Genomic DNA, 16,969 nt, shown 5'->3' with positions numbered 1-16,969 from the left:
AATACTTAATTACGACACTTAAAATATTAGGAAATGCAGATTATTTGATTTAATGGAGGGGATTATCATTAATTTAGGGGAGTGTATAGAAGTACACAATTAGCTGCTAGATTAAAAATGAACATACATTTCTTATTAATTTCATCAAATGGATAATCACGGATAATTCTTGGAGAGGTACCAGTCTGGAGGAGGCGTTAGCGGTTCTAAATCATGACCAGGGGTTGACCACTCCTCTATGACATGGAGGCAGACCTCCTACGACCCTCTGTTTGTCCCCAATAGTCTGGAACAGGGGTGCCCATTAGGTCGATCGTGAGCTACCGGTCGATCGTGGAAGGTGTGTCAGTCAATCCCCAGCCAGGCATTAAAAAAATAGTCGTTAAAAAATTAGCGATCATCAATCTTCACTATGACGTCACTTTTGTCACTTGATTGACATTCATGGCACCCGAAGATCTTGTGAGATGACGCTGGCTGCTGCGAGCTCAGTATTGAGAAAAAAACGACTGACAGGAAGATGAGAAACACTTTTTATTTCAACAGACTTTCACACCATACCTGTTCGCATCTACAATTACAATTACCATTTACAGTACAGGCCAAAAGTTTGGACACACCTTCTCATTCAATGTGATTTCTTTATTTTTATGACTATTTACATTGTAGATTGCCACTGAAGGCATCAAATATATACTGTATACACTACAGGCCAAAAGTTTGGACACACCTTCTCATTCACAACACAACTGATGGTCCCAACCCCATTGATAAAGCAAGAAATTCCACTAATCAACCCTGATAAGGCACACCTGTGAAGTGAAAACCATTTCAGGTGACTACCTCTTGAAATGGTAAATGGGTTATATAACGCTTTTCTACCTTCAAGGTACTCAAAGCGCTTTGACACATTCACCCATTCACACACACATTCACGTGCTGATGGCGGGAGCTGCCATGCAAGGCACTAACCACGAGCCATCAGGAGCAAGGGTGAAGTGTCTTGCTCAAGGACACAACAGACGTTACTAGGTTGGTAGAAGCTGGGGATCGAACCAGGAACTCTCAGGTTGTTGGCACGGCCACTCTCCCAACTGCGCCACGACATCCCCAAGCTCATGGAGAGAATGCCAGGAGTGTGCAAAGCAGTAATCAGAGCAAAGGGTGGCTATTTTGAAGAAACTAGAATAAAAAACATGTGTTCAGTTATTTCCCCTTTTTTGTTAAGTACATAACTCCACATGTGTTCATTCATAGTTTTGATGCCTTCAGTGGTAATCTACAATGTAAATAGTCATGAAAATAAAGAAAACACATTGAATGAGAAGGTGTGTCCAAACTTTTGGCCTGTATTGTAAATGGTAATTGTAATTGTAGATGCGAACAGACTCACAGAGCCTTATGAATGAACTCTTAGACATTCGAAAGTTTTATTCCATGATTCTCTGTCCAAAAATTCCTTCGAAGAAATGTTCTCCCCCGGTCTTTCTTTGCTTCGGACCTGCATCCGCTCCGATACATTCTTGGTCGTATACGTCATGTTTGTAGCGCAATCCAAGATCATTTCTTGATTCATGTAGCTATTTAACATCAGCGTAGCCATTAGAGACATAATATTTGTAAATTTGTGCCAATATTACAGCAGACATCAATTACTACAGAGCTACAGAGACTGTTTATTTGTAAAGAGCTGCAGATGCCTAGGTCTATGCATAGGTCAACCGAAAAAGCAATACATTAATCCGCGCTAAAAGCAAATAGGCGCCCCCTAGTGTACGGGAGACACAAGGCGTATGACCAATAGTCGCATTAGAGAGTGTGCTTGGACACTTGCACTTCCCATGACGGTGTGAAAATACAAAAATAAAACTATTTGAGAAATTAGACTAATTTAGTGGATGGAAAGGTAGTTAGTGATTCTCAAACTTTGGTATGCATTCCAACCCATCTATTGGTATGCCAAACAGTCACTTAATAAATATTGTAATGACGTGATTCGAGCCGTCATCAAAGGTTTGTCAGCATTCAATGGAAGTTATTAAAAGCTGACTATTGTAGGCCGTAGTCGACGCCAAATAAACAATTAGGACACAAACACAACCGTCATTTCTGTCACTCAAGACATGTGGGAACCGAATGTTCTCCACATTGTCGTCCACCCTTTCCTTGTCACCCAGCCAATCAACACGCAGAACACATGTAATCAATATTGATATTATTTTTATTATTAATATTATATTTTTATTACAATGTTTATTTAACTTATTTTGCAATTAATTTTATTTGATTCATTATTTAAGAACAGCTTATTATTTTCCTTTTTTCAAACAAGTTGCTGTTTATACTTGTGTAATGTTACAGTCGCCAATATATTAAATATACTTGTTAAATAAAACTTCTGTCTTGTTTGTAATTAAGTTGTTGGGCTGCGAGTACCCCCTCGAGGGCTGTCACGCCAATGTTCTTCCCATTACAAAAACCTTCCTACCCCCCATTTACTTCCGGGGTCATTTCCGCTTACGTCATTTCCTGTTACTTACGTCATTTCCTCTTACGTCATCGACAGCGATCGATAGAATCCAAATCTCCTGAAAATGGTGGTGTCACTGAATGATATTTGTCTTTATCTTTCCCAGGGGACTTATGTCAAACACCAGCAGGCTTTGCAACATTTCAAGCGGAGTGTTAGGGCCGCTGCTGGGAACTTCTGTCTTCGTGGTAACGTGCAAAAAATATTAATTAATATATAATACTGTTAAATGTCTGTACTACATTAAATCAACATTATTGTTGAAACCATTTCACTAATATTAATTAATATATAATAATGTTAAATGTCTGTACTTTAAATCAACATTATTGTTGAAACCATTTCACTAATATTAATTAATATATAATAATGTTAAATGTCTGTACTTTAAATCAACATTATTGTTGAAACCATTTCACTAATATTAATAAATATATAATGTTAAATGTCTGTACTTTAAATCAACATTATTGTTGAAACCATTTCACTAATATTAATTAATATATAATAATGTTAAATGTCTGTACTTTAAATCAACATTATTGTTGAAACCATTTCACTAATATTAATTGATATATAATAATGTTAAATGTCTGTACTACTTTAAATCAACATTATTGTTGAAACCATTTCACTAATATTAATTAATATATAATAATGTTAAATGTCGGTACTTTAAATCAACATTATTGTTGAAACCATTTCACTAATATTAATTAATATGTAATACTGTTAAATGTCTGTACTTTAAATCAACATTATTGTTGAAACCATTTCACTACAATATTGTGTGTGCTGCTGTCCTGTGTAGAAGAGGTCCTGTACCATGGGAACAGAAGAGTCATTTTGACAGAGGAGGAGAAAGTGGCTGTGTTAACCAAAGCCCATGCAGGCCATTTTGGACCACGGAGGATGCAAGCGAAGATTGCTCCCCGGTTTTATTGGCGGTCCATCACACAGGACACATTGGATTGGGTAAGCAAGCTCCTAGAAGGAATATATTTGCTTTTAATTTTTATTTTTAGTTGAAACACTCAGGTTAGTAGTTAGTAGTAGGTTGCAAAGTGTTGTGAAATCAAATCCATCCATCCATCCATCCATCTTCAACCGCTTATCCGGAATCGGGTCGCGGGGACAACAGCTCCAGCAGAGACCCCCAGACTTCCCTCTCCAGAGCAACATTTGCGACTTCCTCCTGGGGAATCCCGAAGCGTTCCCAGGCCAGAGAGGAGATGTAATCCCCCCATCTGGTCCTTGGCCTGCCGCGGGGCCTCCTCCCAGTGGGACGTGCAACAAGGACCTCCCTAGGGAGACGCTCGTGAGGCATCCGCACGAGATGCCCGAACCACCTAAGCTGGCTCCTTTCCAAGCGAAGGAGCAGCGGCTCTACTCCGAGTCTCTCTCGGGTGACTTCACTTCTCACCCTATCTCTAAGGGAGATGCCAGCCACCCTTCTGAGGAAACTCATTTCGGCCGCTTGTATCCGCGATCTTATTCTTTCGGTCATGACCCACACTTCATGACCATAGGTGAGAGTAGGAATGTAGATAGCTCAGTAGACCGAGAGCTTTGCCTTCTGGCTCAGCTGTCGTTTCGTCACAACAGTGCGGCAGAGAGACTGCAATACTGCCCCAGCTGCTCCGATTCTCCGGCTGATTTCCTTCTCCATCTTTCCCTCACTCGTGAACAAGACCCCGAGATACTTAAACTCCTCCACCTGGGACAGAGTCTTGTCCAATACCCGGACTGTACAAACCATCGGTTTCCTGCTGAGAACCATGGCCTCAGATTTGGAGATGCTGATCCTCATTCCAGCCGCTGAACACTCGGCTGCGAACCGATCCAGTGAGAGCTGAAGGTCACGAACCGAAGGTGCCATCAGGACCACATCATCTGCAAACAGCAGTGACGCAACCTTTAGCCCCCCGAGACGTATACCCTCTCCGCCATGGCCACGACTGCGCCTAGAAATCCTGTCCATGAAAATCACAAACAGGATAGGTGACAGAGCGCAGCCCTGGCGGAGACCAACCCCCACTGGAAACGGATCCGACTTACATCCAAGCACCCGGACACAACTCTCGCTTTGGTTGTACAGAGATTGGATGGCCCTCAGCAGGGTTCCCCCCACTCCGTACTCCCTCAGCACCTCCCACAAGATCTCCCGGGGGACGCGGTCATACGCCTTCTCCAAATCCACAAAACACATTGTTGCGTTTGACCAGATGTTCCTCCAAGTGGGATGTAAAGCGCTGGTCAGTCCCAAGTTCCTTAGATGACATATAAACAGACTCAAAGGTACCACCCAGCACAGAATAGGTATTTTGTAATTTATTGTCAAATATTTGAGAATAGAGACCAGCCTCGAACAACACATACGAATGCGCAGCCCAAGTTGATCTGGCATTCCAAAGGAAAAAGCAACTCTTTTCACACAAGGAAAGCCCCCATCTCCCCCCCCCCCCCCCCCCCCTCAACACTAATAAGAAGAGAGACTTGGGGGTTGTGTTCACATTCCTGATGCTTTACGACCCTGTCTAAACAGGCAATCTGAAGACAAAGAGAAACTAGTATACAGAGTATACATGGAAAAATATGAGCTGATTCAAACATGATTATGAATAAAGAAATAACTCTTAAACATATGCATTATCCACAATCCCCCTTCAGATCTTATCCAAAAGATCTCTCCTACGAGAGCAACACCTCTAAAGCACGCCCTACATTAAAGTAGGTGCTGTTTTGGTTTTCGAGCAAGCTATCGATAAACAATCAAACCATAATTACATGGGAGAGAGAAGGAGGGAGTCAACGTCAATGTCGTCATTGTCAGGGAAGGAAACTAACTGTCCCTGAAAGTCACCACTATGCTTGACCCCCTTCAGTGACATAGCAAGCCCAGAACCAGGGTGGGGTTGACCTTTGACAGCTCTAACAATGATGCGGGTGCATAGAGACCTAGCACAAGGGGCAATAAAGCATCCGCATGAGGTTATGACGGCCAAAAAAACTCCAATGGAGACCAGGGCCGACTTAATTAGGTCAGACCACCTGCCAAAGGTGCTTTGGAGCCAATCTTTAAAGGGGTCAGAGACCCCTGAAACTTCAGTAAGTTCCTTAGACAGGGCCTGGAGGCCCTCTAAGGCCCTCTGAACTGAGCCATCGGGGGCAGTGTTGTTAGGAATGAAGGTACAGCATTGGTCACCAAACATTGCACACACACCTTCTTTCTTGGCTAGGATGCGGTCAAGGGCTATGCGGTTCTGGATGGCCATGAGGGAGGTCGGGGCAAGTTGTTCAGCAAGTCCCTCAACGGCGTCACGAGTCAGGTTGGTCAGTCTCAACAGATTATAAAAAACATAGTTAATGCGTTCTACATTTTTAGTAGCAGTCACAGGGAAAATAGCACCAATGATAGGAAGGTTCTCGAAACCTGCACAGGATTCACACCACAATTTGTTTTGTGAGGGGACCCCTCTTGGTTGTCCAATTGCATCAAAGTAAACACCATCAGGGTTTCTCATCAGATCAAAGGAGCCCTTTACACTCCTTCGAGATAAAACATGGCGGCGGCGGCGAGAAGTTAGAGAGGCCGCTGAGACAGGAGTTACAAGGGGAGTTAATTTGGTACCCACTAGGGTGAGTGGGGTCACCAGTCTAACCATAGCACAAAGCCCTACGGATAACGTTGGGATTCTAATGTACAATCTGTGCTCCCCACAATACCAGAATAAGTCAGCTCGTGCCCAAGGGCCTATCCTTGAGCCATCTATCAGTGTGGTGCACCAGGAAGGGTTAATGTCACCCAATTTGTTGGGGGACGAAGAGGGTCCTTTGAATTGAAAACACGTGTAATTCAGCTTTTGGGCCACAAATGGAAGAAGTCGGGTGGAATTGTCAACAGGAGGGTACACACTAGCCAACAAATCGCACCCTGGTGGCGTGGGTTCAGAGAACAAGGAAATAAGACAGTTTGAGCCATTTATGTCAGTCAACTTAAAAGGGGCGGGGTAAGTGTGGGGAAAAGGACGTCCAGCGGAACAAGCAACACAGTCACCCAGGTTTTGGCATCCACCTGAGCCACAGGTTTACCTGTACCCGCTCCTAAGGTCAAAGTTACCAGGCCTTCGGTGGTGATGTCATTAGCACGCACAGATGTGAGAGCCTTTGAAACACCACCAAGGTGGGGTGGTACTTTAGGTGCTACAGAGGGTGTAGAGGTAGTTAACGCCCTCTCAAGGACATTAATTTTAATAATTCCTTTAGAGTCTGTATCAGTCAGGTCAACCCCCAAAACAACATAAAAGGGACGATGGGCACCACTTACCATAGTATGTTGTCTGCATCCGACACCAATGGTTCAGGGTTGAGTCGTAACAAATATAGAGGTTATTACCACGGTAATAGCTATTGTGTCCCCCGTAATTAATCACACTGCACAGGTCAAAAAATAAGTCTTGCTATCCCCTTTGACCCAGTCTATTTAAAGTCCGCTGTATGTTCTTAGACACTTGTCAGTCACTGTCGTCAGGAAGGATGAACTGAGACACAAAAACAGTAGAACACGCCCAAGCACCAGTCCGTCAGGGAACACTACCGGGTGTAACATCCTGCCTTTCGTCTATCAATATCAGAGTAATTTAGGTAACAAAACGGGGATAAACATCAAACTTTTCACTTAATGTAAAGACACATGTAGTTATGCTGAAAACAAGCAAGAGAAATTGGATAACTTCGAGTATAAAGGCTGGTCTCAAATAAGGATATACAATATAGAAGTTAAAAAGAGTAATATAGGTAGAAAATCTCTCTCTCCGCGTCGTCTTCTGTGCTGTAGGATTATGTGTGTGTAATTAAAGCCTCGCTCTTCTATGACCTAGAGGGGGAGAGGTTACTAGCACAATCACCCCTTATGTGTGTTACCTCGGTAACACACACTAAAAATGAGTCGTTTTCTGCTCCCGTTCTTCTTCAAATGCCTCAGGCTCAAAAGGCGCTGCTGGGGGGTCGAGTGGGGCAGATGTAGTGGCGATGTCAGCAATGATATCCCCTGGTGATCTGTCAGGTTCTTCAGCTGTAGTGCAGAGGGAGAGGTGGTACCAGGTGTCCCCTCCACCAGCCAGTCGAAGGGCGTGGGACGTCCATTCCACTTGCGTTTGATGACCTAGATCTTGACCCTCTCAGCGGGCGGAAGGGAATCTGGAGTGGCGGGCTGTCATCCTTGTATCTGTACAGAAGAACTGGCACACAAATTCTGCATTTTTTGTGTAAAATACCATTTTGGTTTTACGCTGAGTCCTCATTCCATGGGGGGCTGCTGGTCCTGTGAATGGCTGACCTGTATGCAGCTCATAGGGTGAAAAACTCAAAGGGCGGTAAAACAGTTTTATTCACGGACCTTCGAATGATCATTAACGCTAATTGCAACATGTCAATCCAATTAAATTTGGTCTGTGCACAGATTTTAGCCAATTAGTTTTTAATATTCTGGTCCATCCTTTCAACCTTACCTTGGGACTCAGGATGGTACCCCAAACCTGTGTTCTAGTCCGAAAGCCTTTTCGACCAAGGCTAAGTGAGTATTTTTTTTAAATGGTTGCCGTTGTCTTACCTAATTTTTTTGGGGAAACCATGTCGGGGTACTAGGTCATTCACAAGTCATTTAATTACTGATATTGCATCCTCTTTTGAGGTTGTTGTTGCTTCCAGCCAACCACTGTGATTGTCAACACAAGTCAGTACGTACCTTTTCCCTTGTACCGTATTGATCATATCAGTGAAATCAAAGACTATACATGGTTCACCCTCACCTCCTCCCTATTCTAAATTTGATCTACTTAACTACTATCGATGTGTAAAATCGTTATTTTCAAATTAAAATGTAGTTATAACTTCTTACCCACGGGAAAAATGTTAAAACTATGGAATGTGTCAGAGTCGGATTATTGTCGATTTTGTTCCAAGGAGTCTGTATCCACCCTCACTCACCCCCTTCTGTTTCTGAAAAAGGACTGTGTTAGTCATACAATCACTTTCAGAAACATCTAAGAAAAAGGTCAGCTAATAGTCAAGTAGCGGAGGACAAGTCATGTTTGAAGTCAATGATAGTCTCTTTAGCCTCTGTGGTCCACTGGGGGGTGTTGTTAGGGTAGGGGACCCCTTAGCAATATCACAAATAACTCAAACTCAACTAAACCCTAACTTTTATGTAAATTATTCAATATGGTGAAAGTAACAACATATGCTCATATTTATATTGTCACAAATACAAGAAAAATACTACCCTTATGGCGGATGCTTTAGCAATAGTATTTTGAAATTTTACCACACCTGGTGGCCCCAATAATTGATTAAGTCAAGCTCATGTTGTAGAAAGTCGAATGATGCGGACACGTTTGTTACTGAATACTTTCTATCAGACTTCTGCCATGGGTACTTTGTGTATGTAATGAGCAACTATAATTATTTGATATGCTTAAATGTGTAATGTGTCGTTTTAGCTCAGCTGTTGTGTAGCTGCTAGCTCCTCGTAGCCTACAGGTGTCTAAAGTGCAGCCCATAGTTATGTGTTTAACACAACTATGTGCTAAACCTAAACAATTGAAAATGTGGTATTTGGGTGTCGGTGTAATGTTTGGCAGCTACGCCGTGTCTTATCATTGCACCTAAGTTCTTTGGTTTTGTAGGCGAGACAGAGAGCAAGTGAACAATGTGGGACACAATTGTGTCCATCTTATACCATGCTAGTTGTTTCAAAGATAGGTCAACATGAGCAACCACACCTTGAGTTCCAACATATATAAATATACAAAGGAGTCAAAGTTCTCCTGGTATGAGTGTCTAACTGGTGATCATAACATATGGCGAGTCTGGTGGCAGAACACACGGAAGCATCTCAGCCAGTCAGGGTTTTCACTGTTAGAGCAGTTGGATGTCAGCCATTCCTGTTGTTTCAGGCTGTGGTAGGAGCCTTGGTAGTGGTGTCGCAGCTTGGTGGTTGAGCCGTCAGGTAACACCAGGAATGTTCCTTCTGTGCGATTTGAATGTCAGGGTACAGTCTGTAAAGGAGGTCCAGCAATCTGAACCGGAAGTGGTTTGGTGACAGGTAACCTTGTGACCCCAGCGAAGCCTTCGACCTTTAAAGAGGAAGCACACAGTTTCTTTGGTACCTCTGCATTCAGAATCGAATGGGTGGCGCCAGTGTCAATCACGAACTGATAACATTGTCCGTTGACACTCATGTCCAGCAGGGGGCCAGTCTGTATCTCCTGCTGGGGCTCCTGCGGTGGGCGTCCTTTGCCACGCTTTTGTGTTCGTTTGTTGGCACTACGGAACCTTTCCTGTTCGGAAATGTTCGGACAGTCACGACTCCAGTGACCAGGCTGGTCACAGCCGAAACAGCTTCCACCCCGGACTGGCTTTGAAGCACCGTGTTGTCCACCACCCGAGTCCAACCGTCTGGTCGCACGTCTGTTGAGGATTCTTTCCTCCACCTGTTGGAACTCAGAAGCAAGGTCACCCAGTGCTGAATATCCCTAGCTGATTTTTTACTAATTAGTTCTTTTGACCTTTTATCTTCAGCGATCTGTAAATTAAGGAGTTGCTTCCTTGCTGCTCTGTCATTAAACTTATCATCCTCATCTTGAGGAAAGAGACTGCGCATAGCAGTAGCTATGTTTGTAACGTATGGTGTTATCAGTGAGGTCGAAGATTCAGCCTTTAATCCTGCTTGTTGTTCTGTATTTTTGCCATCTTGTGTTGAAACACAACGATACAAAATGCTTCTAAAGTCTGCTACGGAGAGAGTGTATCCTGCTGTTAGCTTGTCTAATGTGTTGAGCAAAAGACTCCCACCTTCAGACACAGGTGGAAGTTTGTCAACAATGGCTTGCATGTCTGCCGCTTTTATCAGGAAAAAGTGGATATGCGTGTCCCTCCAGCTTTTTTGAGCGTATGTTGTATGCATGTGGTTCATGTGGGTGTTGGTCAATGTAGCCTTCCATTGAGCCATTAACAGTTACAGGAGACCACAAAGTCTGGCTCTGTTGTGTGTTGCTCAAGAATGTCTGATGTGCACGTGAGAGGCTGTCATCTACTGGGGGAGGGCATTTGTTTATGGCAACAAAATGGTCTGGCGTGTAAAGTGAGGAGTTTTGCGTTGACTCATGCATTATCTGCTGTCTAGTAAGATTAGGCATATTCGGGAGGTTTTCCGCTGGGTGGATGTTATTTTGGGGCTTAGGCACCAGATGTGATTTACACTCAGGAGACAGCGTTAGTTTTGGAGGAGGGTTCAATCTTAGAGAGGCTGTGTGAGCACCGCCCTCATTTGTCACAGGAGTAGGGGGTGAACCAGAGAGCTTTGTTTCTGTTTCGACCACCAGGGCTCCTCCTGTGACTGTCAAAAGTGGGTATAAAGACGCCTCCGGCTTTACGTCATAGGGCGGTGGCTTAGTCAAAGTCTGGGCGGGTCGTTTGAATTGTCTTACGCATGCGCGGCAGGCAAAAGACCAATCAATCCATCTGTCATATTTGTCTCATGAATCATCTGTTCTTTTGCTGCATTTCGTTTTTCCACGTAATCCCTGTTTACTTTTATCATACGCCAAACTCTTAAATTCTCGAGCACCAACCCTGCTCTTTTTTCTCTTGACCTGCCTGTTCCATTTTCACCAGCGCACACACACACACACACACACACACACATGATCACGCGCATCCAGCTCACACACACACACATGCACGTGTAAGCACTCACGCACACACAAGCAAGTGCCTACGGCCCTACGCACACACACACACACGCACACGTAAGCACTCTCTCTCTGCGTTTCACTTTACCATAAAACTTCCAGTTACTTTTTTATTTTATTTTTTATTTTACCAGACGTTTGAGTTCACAACTTTTCGAGTATTGTAAACTCCCTCTTAACCCTTTCAAGGAACGTTCTCTTTTCGACAACCGTCCATTCAATTGATCATTACAAAGTAATGACTAATCACATTTTCCCCAGCCGCCATCACATTCTTGTCTGTCACACTCCTTGGCCATTGTGTCCATTTTTTTTTTTTTCAGGGGCCTCAAACCCCTGAACCATACGGCGGCCTTTAACCCCGTACTTTTATCATACAATACGCAGCTAGAGCCTCTAACTCTAACCCATGCAATTTATCGTACAATACGCAGCTAGAGCCTCTAACTCTAACCCGTGCAATTTATCGTACAATACGCAGCTAGAGCCTCTAACTCTAACCCGTGCAATTTATCGTACAATACGCAGCTAGAGCCTCTAACTCTAACCCGTTACTATTTATTGTACAATACGCAGCCAGAGCCTCTAACTCTAACTCGTTACTATTTGCTTACTCGTCAGTGAAGCAGCCCGACACGGTAATCTTGACACATCGACGTGAGTGGTATTCACAACTTTTATGCAATGGTGGCAAAATGCAACCAATCTATCAAAATGCAATCAATCAATCAAAATCACCACTCTGTGTCTGGGGTACAATTCTGTGTTTGACTTACAGACCTCAGGACAGACTCCTAATGCAGATTTTATCTAAAAAGAAAGGTTCTGCTTACCTTGAATTATGTTTTGGCCATGTGAGTCTGTCCAGAAGATTGCAAGAGAAGGTCCAATTGTCAGCGTGTCATCCCGGACGAGCCCCCAAATTGTTGCGTTTGACCAGATGTTCCTCCAAGTGGGATGTAAAGCGCTGGTCAGTCCCAAGTTCCTTAGATGACATATAAACTGACTCAAAGGTACCACCCAGCACAGAATAGGTATTTTGTAATTTATTGTCAAATATTTGAGAATAGAGACCAGCCTCGAACAACACATACGAATGCGCAGCCCAAGTTGATCTGGCATTCCAAAGGAAAAAGCAACTCTTTTCACACAAAGAAAGCCCCCATTTCCCCCCCAACCCCCCCCACCCCCCCCACCCCCCCTCTCAACACTGATAAGAAGAGAGACTTGGGGGTTGTGTTCACATTCCTGATGGTTTACGACCCTGTCTAAACAGGCAATCTGAAGACAAAGAGAAACTAGTATACAGAGTATACATGGAAAAATATGAGCTGATTCAAACATGATTATGAATAAAGAAATAACTCTTAAACATATGCATTATCCACAACATGTAGACTGGATAGGCATACTCCCAGGCCCTCTCCAGGATTCCCGCAAGTGTAAAGAGTTGGTCAGTTGTTCCACGACCAGGACGGAATCCACATTGCTCCTCTTGAATCTGAGGTTCGACTATCGGCCGGACCCTCCTTTCCAGTACCTTGGCGTAAACTTTCCCAGGGGTGGAATCATGTTTCCCTTTATTACTGCTTTTAGGTGCGCACATGTCCTGACTGCCAGCGCTTTGAAAAATTAAAGACCGAGGCGCCTGAGCTGAAGCCCATCAAGGTCGTATCACCTTGGTACATGGTTGGTGAGTGGGTTTATTCACACATCCCTCACCTTTTCACGCACAACTATACAAAAAGTCAGTCCACATTCAAATATTTGCTAAACTGAGAACTGGAATTCATGCTCTAGGTGTGGACCTCTTTGGACCTGTGAAAAAGTCGTCTAAGGGGAACAGATATTGTCTCACTTTGACCGATTATTTCACCAAGTGGGTTGAAGCAAGAACATTCCCAAAAAAGACAACAGCAAATGTGAAGGAGGTATTCTTTATATTTTGGTGTTTCACTTACCCATGGCCATAATCAGAAAGGGAAAAAGCCACTAAAGTGCATAATTTATATATATATTTATATATATATATGTATGTATATATATATATATATATATATATATATATATATATATATATATATATATATATATATATATATATATATATATATATATATATATATATATATATATATATATATATATATATATACATATATATATATATATATATATATATATATATATATATATATATATATATATATATATATATATATATATATATATATATATATAAAATTATATTGTAATTATTAGTTGTACTAATATAATTATTATTATTATTGCTTTGTGAAGTGGCCAAGGTTATCTTCAAGTCGAGTAATGTAAAATTTTCTCATGAACAGCTCGATTATGTTTTGGCCTGCGATCGTCCAGCTATGGAACTGATCGTTAAAGAGGGAGGGGTGTGTTTAACCCGAGAAGAGTTTTGGTCTCTCGGGTTGTCCAAAGACATGGACTCCACGGTCAGTACTGTAACTGTTATGTTTGTTTCACTTGACTGCTTATTCCATGGATATGTATAACTTTGTTACATCTGTAATGTGATGACAGATCGGAAATGCTTGCCTCCAGCTGGTTCAGGAAGCTGCTCAGAGACATGTATGATTTCTTAGAGCTGCACAACAGAGGCTGCTTTTAGTCATTAAAAAATCGGATTCAATGGTTAATATAAAAGCTCACATATCCTCATGTTTTTGGATTCAAAAGTGTTACAGGGAAAAGATGTCTTCATTGCCAACATGTATATTGTACCAACGTGGAAGCACAAAGACGTTGATCCAATGTCAAGCCTTCCAGTGAGTACAATGAAATTTGAATGATAATAGCTACACTAATCTGAAATTTCTTTCTAAAATATTCATAAATGTTTACTACAGAAGGATGCACATCTAAAGGATATGCACTCCTCTTCCCAGCGTGGAGCAAGCACAACGGGCCAGAGCATTACCTTCTCTGTGTAAGTGTTGAAAAGAAAAATACTGGAGATATCTTATAATTCTTGTGCAATTACATTATTTATGCCTCTTTCTGCATTGACCATTGTAGGTGTTGAGGCCGGCAAAGAGAGAAATTCTCTTGCTGGACTCTCAGTTTGCCCTTTGGCCATCTGGTTTTGGTGATGAGGTGTACAGAGCCATATTTAGGTCCCTTTATAATAATCCTAGCCACAGTTCCATTTTGGCCACTTTTTGTTCCAGCCATGTTCTGGTTTTGGCTATGATTCTGTTCTAGTCGAAGGCCACGTGCCGAAACGCGTAAGCGTTCCTCTTTTTTGATGTGAGCAATAAATCAAGTGAAATGTGAGTATTTTGTCCTACTAGTCTTAATTTTGGGATGTGCTACCTTTTCAAACATTTTTGAAACATTTACTGTTCTAGTCATCTTTCCCTTCCCCGCTATGCTCATGTTTTAGACATGTTCTTCTTTCGGCTATGTTCCCATTCTAGCCATGTTCCAGTGGTGTGCTACAGGGGTCCCCAACCACAGAGTCATGGACCAGTACTGGTGAAACGTGATTTTGTTCATGCTTTGGCAGTGTTCTAATAGAATTTTCACTTGTTTATTTACAATTTGTCTTCATGTTTAAATATGCCAAGTGGCTTATTGCATTTTATTTTATTCACATTTGGCTTTTTTACTGCAGGAGCATTGCACAGCACATCGTCCCAGGAAGCTGGAGTGAGCTCACTGGAAAAGACATGCAGGTAATAGGTTTACTCTATAAAATATAAATTTCTTGTAGTAAACCCAAAGGCTGTATACATTTTCATGGTGCTAATGTGTATTACCAGGAGATCCCACGCCAGACCTCGGGGAATAACTGTGGTGTTTTCATGCTCATGGTAAGTTGAGCATTTTTAAAGAAGAAGAGTAGGTTAAACTTCCCCCACAATGATGTGAAACACAGTATCAAATTACAAAAATATTTGGTTGCAATTATTGCTTCCAGAGATATTCATATCCATCACATTTCCAGTATTGATGTTGACGGCTCTTTTCATCAATTTAGTAGATTATTACAAAGTAGAGAAATATTTTTTTCATTACACAATTATTACATGTGCTCAGAAAAATGACTATTTTCTATTTTTAGTACTCCCTCTGGCTCTGTACGGACACTACTTTTCACTACAGTGTGGTAAGTATTTAGATATTTAAAAGATTTCAAAATAAGCAGCTCTGAGAGGTAAAAATAATTAACTCATTGTTATATCTGCTCTAGCTGGACATGCAGTCAATCCGGCGTTGGTGGTGTGTCCTTCTAATGGAGCGCTTTGGCATTGAAGGGTAGGATAACTTCTTGAAATATCTGATGTATTGTTTATCATGATTAGTAACTGCCTGCGATGAGGTGGCGACTTGTCCAGGGTGTACCCTGCCTTCCGCCCGAATGCAGCTGAGATAGGCTACAGCGACCCCCCGCGACCCCAAAATGGGACAAGCGGTAGAAAATGGATGGATGGATGGATTAGTAACTGTAATCTGAAGAGCTTTTCTTCAATTTCCCCAAAGGCATGGCCGGAGGTTCTGTTATTGGACAGACAAGGTGAGCGGCCTATTGCAGGGCATTCTTCAGCCAGTCTTTAGAGTATCCAGAAACTCAGTCCAGGCCATCGACTGCGTCATCAAAGAATAACTGAATACAGTACTGGTATGCCATGACACAAAAGTGAATAAATTGTATCATACCTATGTTGCTCCATGAAAAAAAATGATTGAAGAAATATGTAAGCTGGGGGAAAAAATAACTGGTTCAAAAATAATAATCTAATAGCCTTTATTGGTTTGTACTTTGATGTGGTTTAAGAGCTTTTCACTATAACATGTCTACTTCTGAGGTGACCACCACTTGTGATTATAATTGACGCTATCTGTGTTCCCCATTCTTTAGGTGCAGCTCGCGCAATGTTTGGAACAAAACATTTGTAAACAATAAAAAATAATTTTACATTGCAGTTTTTTGCCTCATTTTAAAGTCTTGAAGAAATACCCAAGGTTTTTCTTTATTTTTATGTTCTTATTCTAAATATTGTCGTTTGTCTGACCACGGGTCATCTGACTTCACTGAGGTACATATGTGCACATAAATGTAATTTTAATTTAGTTCACTTACACAGAGAACTAAAAAAAACTGAATTTAACGAATACATTTAGTTTTAATAAAGTTTAATAATGTTGATTGATAATTAATTAACTTATTGTACACTGTTATTCATTTCCGCATATGTCCACGAGTCAAATGTGCAGTCAGGAATATCCTCAAGTTAATTTGTCACATGAATACTTGTCCGATTAATACAGACGTTTTGTTAACGCTGTATTATAAAAAAGAGTCAAACGAAGTGCTATCAATCGCTGTCAAAGACGTAAGAGGAAATGACGTAAGCGGGAATGACCCCGGAAGTAAATGGGGGGGGGGCGGTAGGAAGGTTTTTGTAATGGGAAGAAAATTGGCGTGACAGGTCCAGCAAAAAATATCTAGTTCTTAGCTGTGGTCTGTATTATAGACATCTTACATAGACGCGGCATCGCCCGCTACTGCCTGTTGGCGCTGACAAGCCGTGGGGCCGCCATCTTGAACCGGTCAATATCTCTCTCTAGTGACAGGATCAATGAAGTGTCAGCACATTTAATCCGTCCATTTAATGCACTGGAGATTGTGAAGTATCATGTTGTA

The 16,969-nt window shown here is 42.0% G+C and overlaps 1 pseudogene; it reads left to right on the top strand.

Moving 5' to 3' along the window:
* The first annotated feature begins 3,362 nt into the window (after nt 1–3,362).
* Nucleotides 3,363–15,869, top strand: LOC133647935 (uncharacterized; annotated as a pseudogene).
* The last annotated feature ends 1,100 nt before the right edge of the window (nt 15,870–16,969 follow it).

Source organism: Entelurus aequoreus, linkage group LG04, assembly GCF_033978785.1.
Source record: "Entelurus aequoreus isolate RoL-2023_Sb linkage group LG04, RoL_Eaeq_v1.1, whole genome shotgun sequence".
Classification (NCBI taxonomy): Eukaryota; Metazoa; Chordata; class Actinopteri; order Syngnathiformes; family Syngnathidae; genus Entelurus; species Entelurus aequoreus.
This window is presented reverse-complemented; position numbering and strand designations above follow the sequence as displayed.